Genomic DNA, 12,756 nt, shown 5'->3' with positions numbered 1-12,756 from the left:
GAATCACCACACTACTTTTCACAATGGCTGAAATAATTTTTCTTTGTGCCATCAGTTTATAAGTATTCTTTCCCCACAACCTTGTCAGCATCTGTTATTTTTGACTTTTTAACAATAGCATTCTGACTGGTGTGAGATAGTATTTCATAATGTTTTTTATTTGCATATCTCTGATTATTTGTAAGGTTAAGCATTTTTATAAGCTTGTTGGCCGCATGTATGTCTTCTTTTGAAAAGTGTCTGTTCCCATCATTTGTCCACTTTGTAATGTGGTTGTTTGTTTTTTGCACATGAATTTGTTTAAGTCCTTATACATCCTGGGTATTAGATATTTGTCAGATGCATGGTTTTCAAATATTTTCTCTCACTCTTAGGTTGTCTGTTTATTCTGTTGATAGTTTCTTTTGTTGTGCAGAAGCTATTCCCCCAGGTTGCTGGTGGAATTGGCCCAGGATAACAGCTGGAGAATGGAGTCAGTTTTATCGAAGTATGAAAACCAGATTACTACTTTCATTGAATACCTAGAAGAATATTTAGATACAGATGAGCTGGTACGGATCTTAGAAAAACAGCATCATATTAAAACAGAAACTTCTAAGCTGTTGTCTGATATGAGTGCTTGTCTATAGTTTACATACAGAAGGAAATTTTCACCAATTTGGGTAACGGGTCCTTCATCAGATCCTGGTTAGGGATGTATGCTATACTGTGGACAGATGATACTGGCTCAAGCCCTTATACATAAACACTTGGGAAAGGTCTGGAACTGGGAGAAACAACAACAACAACAACATAATACCAATGGATCCTACAGTGCTTCTTATAAAAAATTGTTGCTACACTATATATCAAATGGCACAAATGGGTGTAGGAGAAGGGAAATCAATTGGAGAATGGTTTGGATCAAATACAGTTGCACAGATGTTAACAAGAAACCTTGCTTTACTTGATGAATGGAATTCCTTGTCTCTTTATGTTTCAATGGATAACACAGTGGTCATTGAAGATATCAAAAAAAGTGTTGCGTCCTTCCCTTGAGTGCTGACACAGACTGTGACAGGTCTCCCGATTCTCTGCTTCAAACTAGAGTAAGGGCACCTCTGCCTACTGCCTAGCCTGGAAACCCCTGTTGCTCATTGTGCCCCTTTGCCTGGGCATAAACTGAAACAATCCTGTCTATGTTAATGCATCCTGTCGATGCATTCAAAGAGTGTTTTAAGATGCCACACTCTTGAAGGGCATTAGGAGAAAAACCGAATAATGCTTATTATTTCAGAGAATTCTTAGGTGATAAGCTCATCTTTTTGGACCCTCACACAACCCAGACCTTTGTCAACACTGAAGAGAATGAAATGATTGATGACCAGACTTTCCATTGCCTGCAGTCCCCACAGCAAATGAACATACTGAACCTGGATGCTTCAGTTGCATTGGGATTTTTCTGAAAATAAGAAAAAGACTTTAATAACTGGCATAGTCTTGTTCAGAAGGAAATTAAAAAGGAGCATTTAAAGATGTTTGAATTGATTCAGAAACATCCATCGCACTGGCCTCTCCTTGTACCTCTAGCCAGGCCAGAAGTGACAACCACTGGGGCATAATTCACTGACTCTACTGAATAACTGGAGGAGTTTGATCTGGAGGAAGATTTTGAGATTCTGAATGTGTAGAATCCTGGGATCTCAACTTGGAAGCCTGTCTTCCGTCTGGCACCATAAAAACATGAGCTTATTACATAAAACTTTTCTTGTCAGCAAGTTCCTCATATACCAATAGCATTCAAATTCGATAGTATTCATGACTGAGCCAATCACTGTTTCTCAGAAAAAAAATTAAAAAAAATAAAAAAGACAGTAACTTCTTTTCCAGAAAGAAATAGAACAATCATGGAGCCTAGGAACAGAAAGATGAGGAGTTCATTGCTTGTCTTACATGGCTACAGCAAATCCTCAGCTTCTGTAATGAGGAGATGGACATCTGGAAAACAGGTAGCAACTCTCAGCTTGCTTCAAGAATAAGCAGATGAGAGATAGTTAAGCTGTTCTTCTTCATCCCTTTCAGGTGTGATCTCTTTTGGACTAAATATTAGCAATCTGTTGTCTTGCTCAAATAATACAGTGACCAAATTAGGGAAGAAAAGTTTCTTGTTAAATTGTTTGAATGTGTAGTTTAAGTAATTATAATTTATATCAAAACGTTTGTCAAAGAATTGATGCCAAATATACTCTCTTGATCTCCTTCCTATTTGGGGGAATCTCGCTATTTGATAGGTCAGTGCCCCCATTCTTACTGATACTTTTGTCAGATGTCACCCTGTCCTTAAATCAAATCATAATCACTTAAATCAGGTGTCAGCAAACTTCCTGTAAAGGACCGGACAGTAAATATTTTGGGCTTTGCAGGTCATGCGACCTCTGTCCCATCTACTCAACTCTGCTATTGACATGCAAAAGCAACCATAGAAAATATGCACAAAAATGAGCATGGCTGTAATTAAAGAAAAGTTTATTTACAAAAACAGGTGTGGCGCTGGGTTTGGCCTGCAGGCTATAGTTTGCCAATCAGTGACTTAAACTGTTGATTTTTGTTTGAGAAATTAAAAATAAATTGTGTTTGAATTATAAAAAAAGTTCCTCATTTTTTACATTAATTTTGTATTCTGAAACTTTCCTAAGTTTGTTTATCAGATCAAGGAACTTTTGGGTAAGTCACAAAGGGAAACATCTTTAATTCTAACCCAGGTACCCCTGGAAGTGTAATGGAAAAGCCTTCTGTTTCTACATGTGAGAAATCCATTTTAAATGTTTGTTATATCCTTGATAAGGTTAATATGGTTTTATATTATTAGACCTAAGTGCAAAGTCAGTGTTGACTTTTTTAAATGTGACAATTCTTGGTGTAAAATATATATTGAGAAAAAAGGCATCTTTTAAAACCCAAAAAACTGAACTAGCAGAGTAATGCCTTATATGAACTACCATGTGAGAAATTGAGTCTTCTGGTATGAGACATTTAATAGTGTTAAGGAGTCTAAGATAAAGTTTATAGGGGGTGAGTAGAAAGATGACTTCCTCCTGGTAGAGGTAGCTAATAAAAAATTATTGTATTTTGGAGCTGGAGTGCAGCTACTACAATTACACATGTCCTGCAAAACCTGAAGATGAGATTAATATGTCAGAATTTGAAGCCCAGATTTGTCAAGCATAGATGATTTTGAACTTTTTGTCCTCTCTATATGATTTGCTATTTGGTGCTTTTCCCATAGTATTATGTAAACCTTAGTGAAATATGTCCAACCTGGGCCAATAGAAACAAAAGAAGGATTAAATTCCTTCTTGGAAAAGTGGAGGAAAGGGTAGATAGCAGTTACCTAGGAAAAAAGATGTTGATGGCAGCACTCAGGGTAGAGAGAGTATGCCAGTGTAAAGGCAAAGTTAGGGAGGGCAGAAAATTCAGAAGTTTTCAATTTAGTCACCACTTTTCGCTTGACTTGGAAATCCTTGCTACAAAAAGTAGCTTGGTAGGGTCTGTTTTCTACTGAGATAAGGAAGGCTGTATGAAATACCCAAGTTGTCACAGGAAAAAAAAAAAGATGATTTTTCCTATGCCTCCAAAATTGAATGAAGTTCAAGTTGCACATATCCAATAACATAGAAATGTCCAATCCCAGGTATGATACTTTTAAGAGATGCTATTTATGTGCATAAGTAGTAGTGTATAATAATATTCATTCCTGCGTTGTTATAACAAAAAATTAGAAGCCTTATAGTAATGTATAATAATAATCACTGCTACATGACTATAAGAAAAAATTAGAAACATCTTAAATGTGAATCAACAGAAAAGTGGTAAATTCTGGTATATTCATGCCACATAATACTATAAGTCAGGTAAAATTACTGAAATAGACTGCTATGCTTCAAAATGAATAAAAGTATTATGAAACAAAATATTAAGAAATAAGAAAGGTACAGAAGGATACAGCATTATGGTACCATATATACAAAGTTGTATTAAAAATAATATCATTATGAATATGTACATAGCCAAAATAGAGCTGGAATTTATAGCCAACAATTTCATAATATTGGGTATATTTTGGAGAAGAAAGAGGAGAAATGAGATGTGGAAGAAGTACACAATATCTTCAAATTAATGGAAGTGCTTGATTTCTTAAAAAGAAATTCTGATGTAAATATTAAAATATATATGTATATATATGTGTGTGTCTGTGTGTGTGTATAAGTATTTAAAGGTTTCACATATAGATGTTGAATAGCCAGGTGTCTACTGTATTTTTTTTTATTTTTGTTTTCCTGAAACTATTCATAATTAGAAATAAAAGTAATGAATATGACTTCACAAGTCAGAGAAATTGCACAGAATGATCTATATGAAGGAAGTAGAATGGGCAAAGATCCTGAGGCAGGAAAGGTCATGCTGTGTTCCAAGATATTACTAAGTTATAAGCTATATAGAAAAATGCAAGGGATGACAGCCTATCTTCCTATTTGAATGTCTCTTTTTCTTTCTCTTGACTGATTTTTCTGGCCAGGACTTCCAGTACTATGTTGAATATGAGTGGTGACAGAGGGCATCCTCGTTTTTTGCTGGCTTTCAAGGGGAAAGCTTCCCACTTTTGCTCATTCAGGATGATGTTGGCTGTGGGTTTGTCATAGATGGTTCTTAATATTTTGAGGTATGTTTCTTCAATACTTAGTTTGCTGAGTTTTTAACATAAAGGGATTTTGAATGTTATTGAAAGCCTCTTCTGCATCTATTGAAATGATCCTGTAAGAAGTGATTTTTGTCCCTAGTTCTGTTTACTTAATGAATCACATTTATTGATTTGCATATGTTGAACCAACCTGGCATACTAGGACTAAAGCCTACTTGATTGTGGTGGGTTAGCTTTTTCATGTGCTACTAATTCGGTTTGCTAATATTCTGTTGAATATTTTTGTTTCATTATCCATCTCTGTTTGCACATAATATGATTCTATACCTAGAGTATTTCATAGTCTTGGCCAAAAGCTCATTAAACTGATAAGCAACTTCAGCAAAGGCTCAGGATACAAAATCAACATACCAAAATTAGAAGTATTTCTATACACCAAAAACAGCCAACCTAAGAGCCAAATCAGGAATGGAATCCCATTCACGATTGCAAGAAAAATAATAAAACACCTAGTAATAAAGCTAGCCAGGGAGGTAAAAGATACATAAAATGGTAATTACAAAACATTGCTCAAGTAAATCAGAGATGACATAAACAAATGGAAAAATATTCCATGCTCATGGATAGCAAGAATCAATATAATTGAAATGGCCATACTTTCCAAAGCAATTCACAAATTTGCCACTCTTCCCATCAAACTACCAATGGCATTCTTCACAGACTAGAAAAAAAATATTTTAAATTGATATAGAACCAAAAAAGTGCCCGAATAGGCAGGGCAATCCTAAGCAAATAGAACAAAGCAGGAGGTATCACCCTACCCAACTTGAAACAAAACTATAGGGCTACTGTAAACAAGTCAGCATGGTCTTGCACAAAAACAGATTTATAGACCAATATGACAGAGAACTCAGAAATAAAGCCACACATCTACAACCTTCTGATCTTCAACAAAGATGATAAAAACAGGCAATGGAGGAAGAATTTCTTATTTAATAAATGGTGCTGGAATAACTGGCTAGCCATATGCAGAAGATTGAGACTGGACCCCTTTTTTATAACATATACAAAAGCCAACTCTAGATGGATATAAGTTTTAAATGTAAAACCCAAAACTATGAATACCCTGGAAGACAAGCTAGGCAACGCCATTTTGCACATAAGAACTGGCAAAGAGTTCATGATGAAGACAGCAAAAGCAATTGTAATAAATGCAAAAATTGATAATGAGGCTGTAATTAAACTAAAGAGCTTCTACACAGCAAAACAACAACAACAAAACTATCATCAGAGTTAACAGGCAACCTACAGACTGGAAAAAATATTGCAAACTATGCATCTGACAAAGGCCTAATATCCAATGTCTTTAAGAAACTTAAATTTACAAAGAAAAAAAAATTCCATTAAAAAGTAAGCAAAACACATGAACAGACACTTTGTGAAAGAAGACATACATGCAGCAAACAAGCATATAAAATGTTCAATATCACTGATAACTAGAGATATGCAAATCAAAACCACAATGACATATTATCTCACTCCAGTAAGAATTGCTATTACTCAAAAGTAAAAAAGTTACATATGCTGGTAAGATTGCCAAGGAAGGGAACACTTATACACTGTTATTGGGAGTGTAAATTAGTTCAACAATTGTGGAAAGCAGTGTGGCAATTTCTCAAAGAGGCAAAAACAGAAATACCCTTCAACCCAGCAATCCCATTACTACATATATACCCAAAAGAATATAAATCATTCTATCATAAAGACACATGCATGTATATGTTCATCACAACACTATTCACAATAACAAAGGCATGGAATCAACCTAAATGCCTATCAATGGAAAACTGGATTAAAAAAAAAAAAGTGGTACATATACACCATCGAATACTATGCAGCCATAAAACATAATGAGATAGTTTCTTTTGCAGGAACACAGATAAAGCTGTAGGTCATTTCCCTTAGCAAACTAACACAGAAACAGAAAAACAAAAACTGCATGTTCTCACTTATAAGTGGGAGCTAAATGATGAGAATACATGGACACAAAGGGGGAAACAACAGACACCGAGGTCTAACTGAGGGTTCAGCGTGTAAAGAGGGAGAAGAGCAGATAAAGCAACTACTGGGTAATAGGTTTAGTGCCTGGGTGATAAAATAATCTGCACATCGAACCCCCATCACATGAATTTACCTACGTAACAAACCTTCACATGTACTTTTGAACCTAAAATAAAAGTTTAAAAAAGGATGTGGGGGATGAAGGCAGAAAGATTGAGTCTAGGGTGGGAAATAAAATCAGGAAACCTTTTTATTTTGTCAAAAATGAATTTAATATTTTATCCATATATGCAGATTTCTTAAAGTTCGATATTCAAAGGTCATTATATTATCCAAGAAAAATGTACTCATCTTTTAGATGCTTTTACATTTAAGTTCTGAATGCAAAGACATAATTGCACTCATAAATGCACCTATGCCTAGTTCAGACAAAGGTTTGCTATTCTCAATCATAATATTGGTGCATTAAAATACAGTCATCCTTTCCTAGCAAATAAAGCCCTTTGACAATATTTAGGCACCAATCATCTGAAAGGTCATTGAGTTTCATTTAAAAAGTTAATCTAGCAAATATTGCCTTAGGCTTTAATTTTCAAAAGCTGTGCTTAAACCTGTCAGATGAAGCGTACTACCTTATGTTCCCTCTAGAATCTCTATTCTTAGACACTCGGGGAAAAATATACTCCTGCTGCAACCACAGCCAGTAATTGCCAGTTTGAAACTGAGGTCAAAATACATTATTATCCTTTAAAATAGACAAAAATTAAAACAAGTATAATTAGAAGCCCAGTGATGAACAGTCACAGTGACAGAGTGACATCAACCTAGTTGTTTCCACTGGCCAACACATTTTTGTGGAAAAGATAGAAAACATATTTATATAGGAAAAAAAGTGACAAATTCAAGAATATATGCCAGTTACTTTGAAATAGCTTGAGCAGTTAGTCAGCAAATATCTAGCCAGAAAAATTTTGCTCCACTGCCCAACACATGTATACATTGGGAGACCCTCTCTATGTTCCACAACCTTAACTATTCTGTTTTTGATACTTGTTTATAAGTCAGTCTTCTTGTCCCTTTGAAGAAAAACTTAAAAAATAGAAAGAAAAAAAGAAAGAAAAGAAAAGAAAAGAAAGAAAGAAAGAAAGAAAGAAAGAAAGAAAGAAAGAAAGAAAGAAAGAAAGAGAAAGAAAGAGAGAGAGAGAAAAGAAGGAAGGGAGAAAGGAAGAAAGACAAACAGAAGGAGAGAGAGAGGGATGAGGAGAGGGGGAGAGAGAGAGCGAAGGGGAGACAGAGAGAGGGAGTGGGGAAGAGAGGGAGACAAAGTGAGAGAGAGAGAGAGAGAGAGAGAGAGAGAGAAACTTTCAGTCTCCTGAGGAAAGCAAGTTAATTTTTTAAAGGAATTTTTTGTTTGTAATTTTCTATCTGAGTCCCCAATACTTTGCAAAAGAAGTTCATAGAAAAATATGTTTGTTAACTGTTTAGATGAGTGAATCTACTAGGTAGACTTAGTTCTGGGTACTAATGGAACAGGACACAAATCTAAAATGCAAACAGCTCCAGAACCATCTCAAAGAATGTAGTATGAGATGAGCCATGAAAATCAAAACAGACAAATGTAGTAAGTGAAAATATTTATTTTAGAAATCCATGGAACTTTTAGAAGTCTTCAGAGTTTTGGTTCTTTTGTTTGGTGGTAGTGGAAGAGCATAGTGAGAAATAATAGAAAATACATTTAACATGCAGGTGGAGACGTTTTAAGTGCTCTATGAGTTGAGATTTGCAAATGACAAAGCTATGGGAAAGAGGATGGAGGCCGAGGAATGCCATTCCATAAAATGGCAACAGCTACCATATGCTGTATCCAATAGTTCTAAGACATGTTGAAAAAAATATCAGTAGGGGAGTCAAAATTCATACTATTTGTTTTGGAGTATCTATTTTTTTTCTTTTCTTTTTTTTAAATTTATTTATTATTATTATACTTTAAGTTGTAGTGTACATGTGCAAACATGCAGGTTTGTTACATATGTATACTTGTGCCATGTTGGTGTGCTGCACCCATCAACTCATCATTTACATCAGGTATAACTCCCAATGCAATCCCTCCCCCTTCCCCCCTCCCCATGATAGGCCCCTGTGTGTGATGTTCCCCTTCCTGAGTCCAAGTGATCTCATTGTTCAGTTCCCACCTATGAGTGAGAACATGCGGTGTTTGGTTTTCTGTTCTTGTGATAGTTTGCTAAGAATGATGGTTTCCAGCTGCATCCATGTCCCTACAAAGGACGCAAACTCATCCTTTTTGATGGCTGCATAGTATTCCATGGTGTATATGTGCCACATTTTCTGAATCCAATCTGTCACTGATGGACATTTTGGTTGATTCCAAGTCTTTGTTATTGTGAATAGTGCTGCAATAAACATACGTGTGCATGTGTCTTTATAGCAGCATGATTTATAATCCTTTGGGTATATACCCAGTAATGGGATGGCTGGGTCATATGGTACTTCTAGTTCTAGATCCTTGAGGAATCGCCATACTGTTTTCCATAATGGTTGAACTAGTTTACAATCCCACCAACAGTGTAAAAGTGTTCCTATTTCTCCACATCCTCTCCAGCACCTGTTGTTTCCTGACTTTTTAATGATCGCCATTCTAACTGGTGTGAGATGGTATCTCATTGTGGTTTTGATTTGCATTTCTCTGATGGCCAGTGATAATGAGCATTTTTTCATGTGTCTGTTGGCTGTATGAGTGTCTTCTTTTGAGAAATGTCTGTTCATATCCTTTGCCCACTTTTTGATGGGGTTGTTTGTTTTTTTCTTGTAAATTTGTTTGAGTTCTTTGTAGGTTCTGGATATTAGCCGTTTGTCAGATGAGTAGATTGCAAAAATGTTCTCCCATTCTGTAGGTTGCCTGTTCACTCTGATGGTAGTTTCTTTTGCTGTGCAGAAGCTCTTTACTTTAATGAGATCCCATTTGTCAATTTTGGCTTTTGCTGCCGTTGCTTTTGGTGTTTTAGACATGAAGTCTTTGCCCATGCCTATGTCCTGAATGGTACTACCTAGGATTTCCTCTAGGATTTTTATGGTATTAGGTCTAACATTTAAGTCTCTAATCCATCTTGAATTAATTTTCGTATAAGGAGTAAGGAAAGGATCCAGTTTCAGCTTTCTACTTATGGCTAGCCAATTTTCCCAGCACCATTTATTAAATAGGGAATCCTTTCCCCATTTCTTGTTTCTCTCAGGTTTGTCAAAGATCAGATGGCTGTAGATGTGTGGTATTATTTCTGAGGACTCTGTTCTGTTCCATTGGTCTATATCTCTGTTTTGGTACCAGTACCATGCTGTTTTGGTTACTGTAGCCTTGTAGTAGAGTTTGAAGTCAGGTAGCGTGATGCCTCCAGCTTTGTTCTTTTGACTTAGGATTGTCTTGGAGATGCGGGCCCTTTTTTGGTTCCATATGAACTTTAAAGCAGTTTTTTCCAGTTCTATGAAGAAACTCATTGGTAGCTTGATGGGGATGGCATTGAATCTATAAATTACCTTGGGCAGTATGGCCATTTTCACGATATTGATTCTTCCTATCCATGAGCATGGTATGTTCTTCCATTTGTTTGTGTCCTCTTTTATTTCACTGAGCAGTGGTTTGTAGTTCTCCTTGAAGAGGTCCTTTACATCCCTTGTAAGTTGGATTCCTAGGTATTTGATTCTCTTTGAAGCAATTGTGAATGGAAGTTCATTCCTGATTTGGCTCTCTGTTTGTCTGTTACTGGTGTATAAGAATGCTTGTGATTTTTGCACATTAATTTTGTATCCTGAGACTTTGCTGAAGTTGCTTATCAGCTTAAGGAGATTTTGGGCTGAGACAATGGGGTTTTCTAAATATACAATCATGTCATCTGCAAACAGGGACAATTTGACTTCTTCTTTTCCTAACTGAATACCCTTGATTTCTTTCTCTTGCCTGATTGCCCTAGACAGAACTTCCAACACTATGTTGAATAGGAGTGGTGAGAGAGGGCATCCCTGTCTTGTGCCAGTTTTCAAAGGGAATTTTTCCAGTTTTTGCCCATTCAGTATGATATTGGCTGTTGGTTTGTCATAAATAGCTGTTATTATTTTGAGGTACATTCCATCAATACCAAATTTATTGAGCGTTTTTAGGATGAAGGGCTGTTGAATTTTGTCAAAAGCCTTTTCTGCATCTATTGAGATAATCATGTGGTTCTTGTCTTTGGTTCTTTTTATATGCTGGATTATGTTTATTGATTTGCGAATGTTGAACCAGCCTTGCATCCCAGGGATGAAGCCCACTTGATCATGGTGGATAAGCTTTTTGATGTGTTGCTGAATCCAGTTTGCCAGTATTTTATTGAGGATTTTTGCATCGATGTTCATCAGGGATATTGGTCTAAAATTCTCTTGTTTTGTTGTGTCTCTGCCAGGCTTCGGTATCAGGATGATGTTGGCCTCATAAAATGAGTTAGGGAGGATTCCCTCTTTTTCTATTGATTGGAATAGTTTCAGAAGGAATGGTACCAACTCCTCCTTGTACCGCTGGTAGAATTCAGCTGTGAATCCATCTGGTCCTGGACTTTTTTTGGTTGGTAGGCTATTAATTATTGCCTCAATTTCAGAGCCTCCTATTGGTCTATTCAGGGATTCAACTTCTTCCTGGTTTAGTCTTGGAAGAGTGTAAGTGTCCAGGAAATTATCCATTTCTTCTAGATTTTCCAGTTTATTTGCGTAGAGGTGTTTATAGTATTCTCTGATGGTAGTTTGTATTTCTGTGGGGTCGGTGGTGATATCCCCTTTATCATTTTTTATTGCGTCGATTTGATTCTTCTCTCTTTTCTTCTTTATTAGTCTTGCTAGTGGTCTGTCAATTTTGTTGATCTTTTCAAAAAACCAACTCCTGGATTCATTGATTTTTTTGGAGAGTTTTTTGTGTCTCTATCTCCTTCAGTTCTACTCTGATCTTAGTTATTTCTAGCCTACTGCTAGCTTTTGAATGTGTTTGCTCTTGCTTCTCTAGTTCTTTTAATTGTGATGTTAGAGTGTCAATTTTAGATCTTTCCTGCTTTCTCTTGTGGGCATTTAGTGCTATAAATTTCCCTCTACACACTGCTTTAAATGTGTCCCAGAGATTCTGGTATGTTGTATCTTTGTTCTCATTGGTTTCAAAGAACATCTTTATTTCTGCCTTCATTTTGTTATGTACCCAGTAGTCATTCAGGAGCAGGTTGTTCAGTTTCCATGTAGTTGAGCGGTTTTGATTGAGTTTATTAGTCCTGAGTTCTAGTTTGATTGCACTGTGGTCTGAGAGACAGTTTGTTAAAATTTCTGTTCTTGTACATTTGCTGAGGAGTGCTTTACTTCCAATTACGTGGTCGATTTTGGAGTAAGTACGATGTGGTGCTGAGAAGAATGTATATTCTGTTGATTTGGGTTGGAGAGTTCTATAGATGTCTATTAGGTCTGCTTGCTGCAGAGATGAGTTCAATTCCTGGATATCCTTGTTAACTTTCTGTCTCGTTGATCTGTCTAATGTTGACAGTGGAGTGTTGAAGTCTCTCATTATTATTGTATGGGTGTCTAAGTCTCTTTGTAAGTCTCTAAGGACTTGCTTTATGAATCTGGGTGCTCCTGTATTGGGTGCATATATATTTAGGAGAGTTAGCTCTTCCTGTTGAATTGATCCCTTTACCATTATGTAATGGCCTTCTTTGTCTCTTTTGATCTTTGATGGTTTAAAGTCTGTTTTATCAGAGACTAGTATTGCAACCCCCGCTTTTTTTGTTCTCCATTTGCTTGGTAAATCTTCCTCCATCCCTTTATTTTGAGCCTATGTATGTCTCTGCGTGTGAGATGGGTCTCCTGAATACAGCAGACTGATGGGTCTTGACTCTTTATCCAGTTTGCCAGTCTGTGTCTTTTCATTGGAGCATTTAGTCCATTTACATTTAAGGTTAAGATTGTTATGTGTGAACTTGATCCTGCCATTATGATAT

General features: G+C 36.2%; 1 pseudogene; it reads left to right on the top strand.

Moving 5' to 3' along the window:
* Positions 1-467: 467 nt before the first annotated feature.
* LOC105483636 (cysteine protease ATG4A-like) lies at positions 468-1,729 on the top strand (annotated as a pseudogene).
* Positions 1,730-12,756: the final 11,027 nt, after the last annotated feature.

The sequence above is a fragment of the Macaca nemestrina genome, chromosome X (assembly GCF_043159975.1).
Source record: "Macaca nemestrina isolate mMacNem1 chromosome X, mMacNem.hap1, whole genome shotgun sequence".
In the NCBI taxonomy this organism is placed as follows: Eukaryota; Metazoa; Chordata; class Mammalia; order Primates; family Cercopithecidae; genus Macaca; species Macaca nemestrina.
This window is presented reverse-complemented; position numbering and strand designations above follow the sequence as displayed.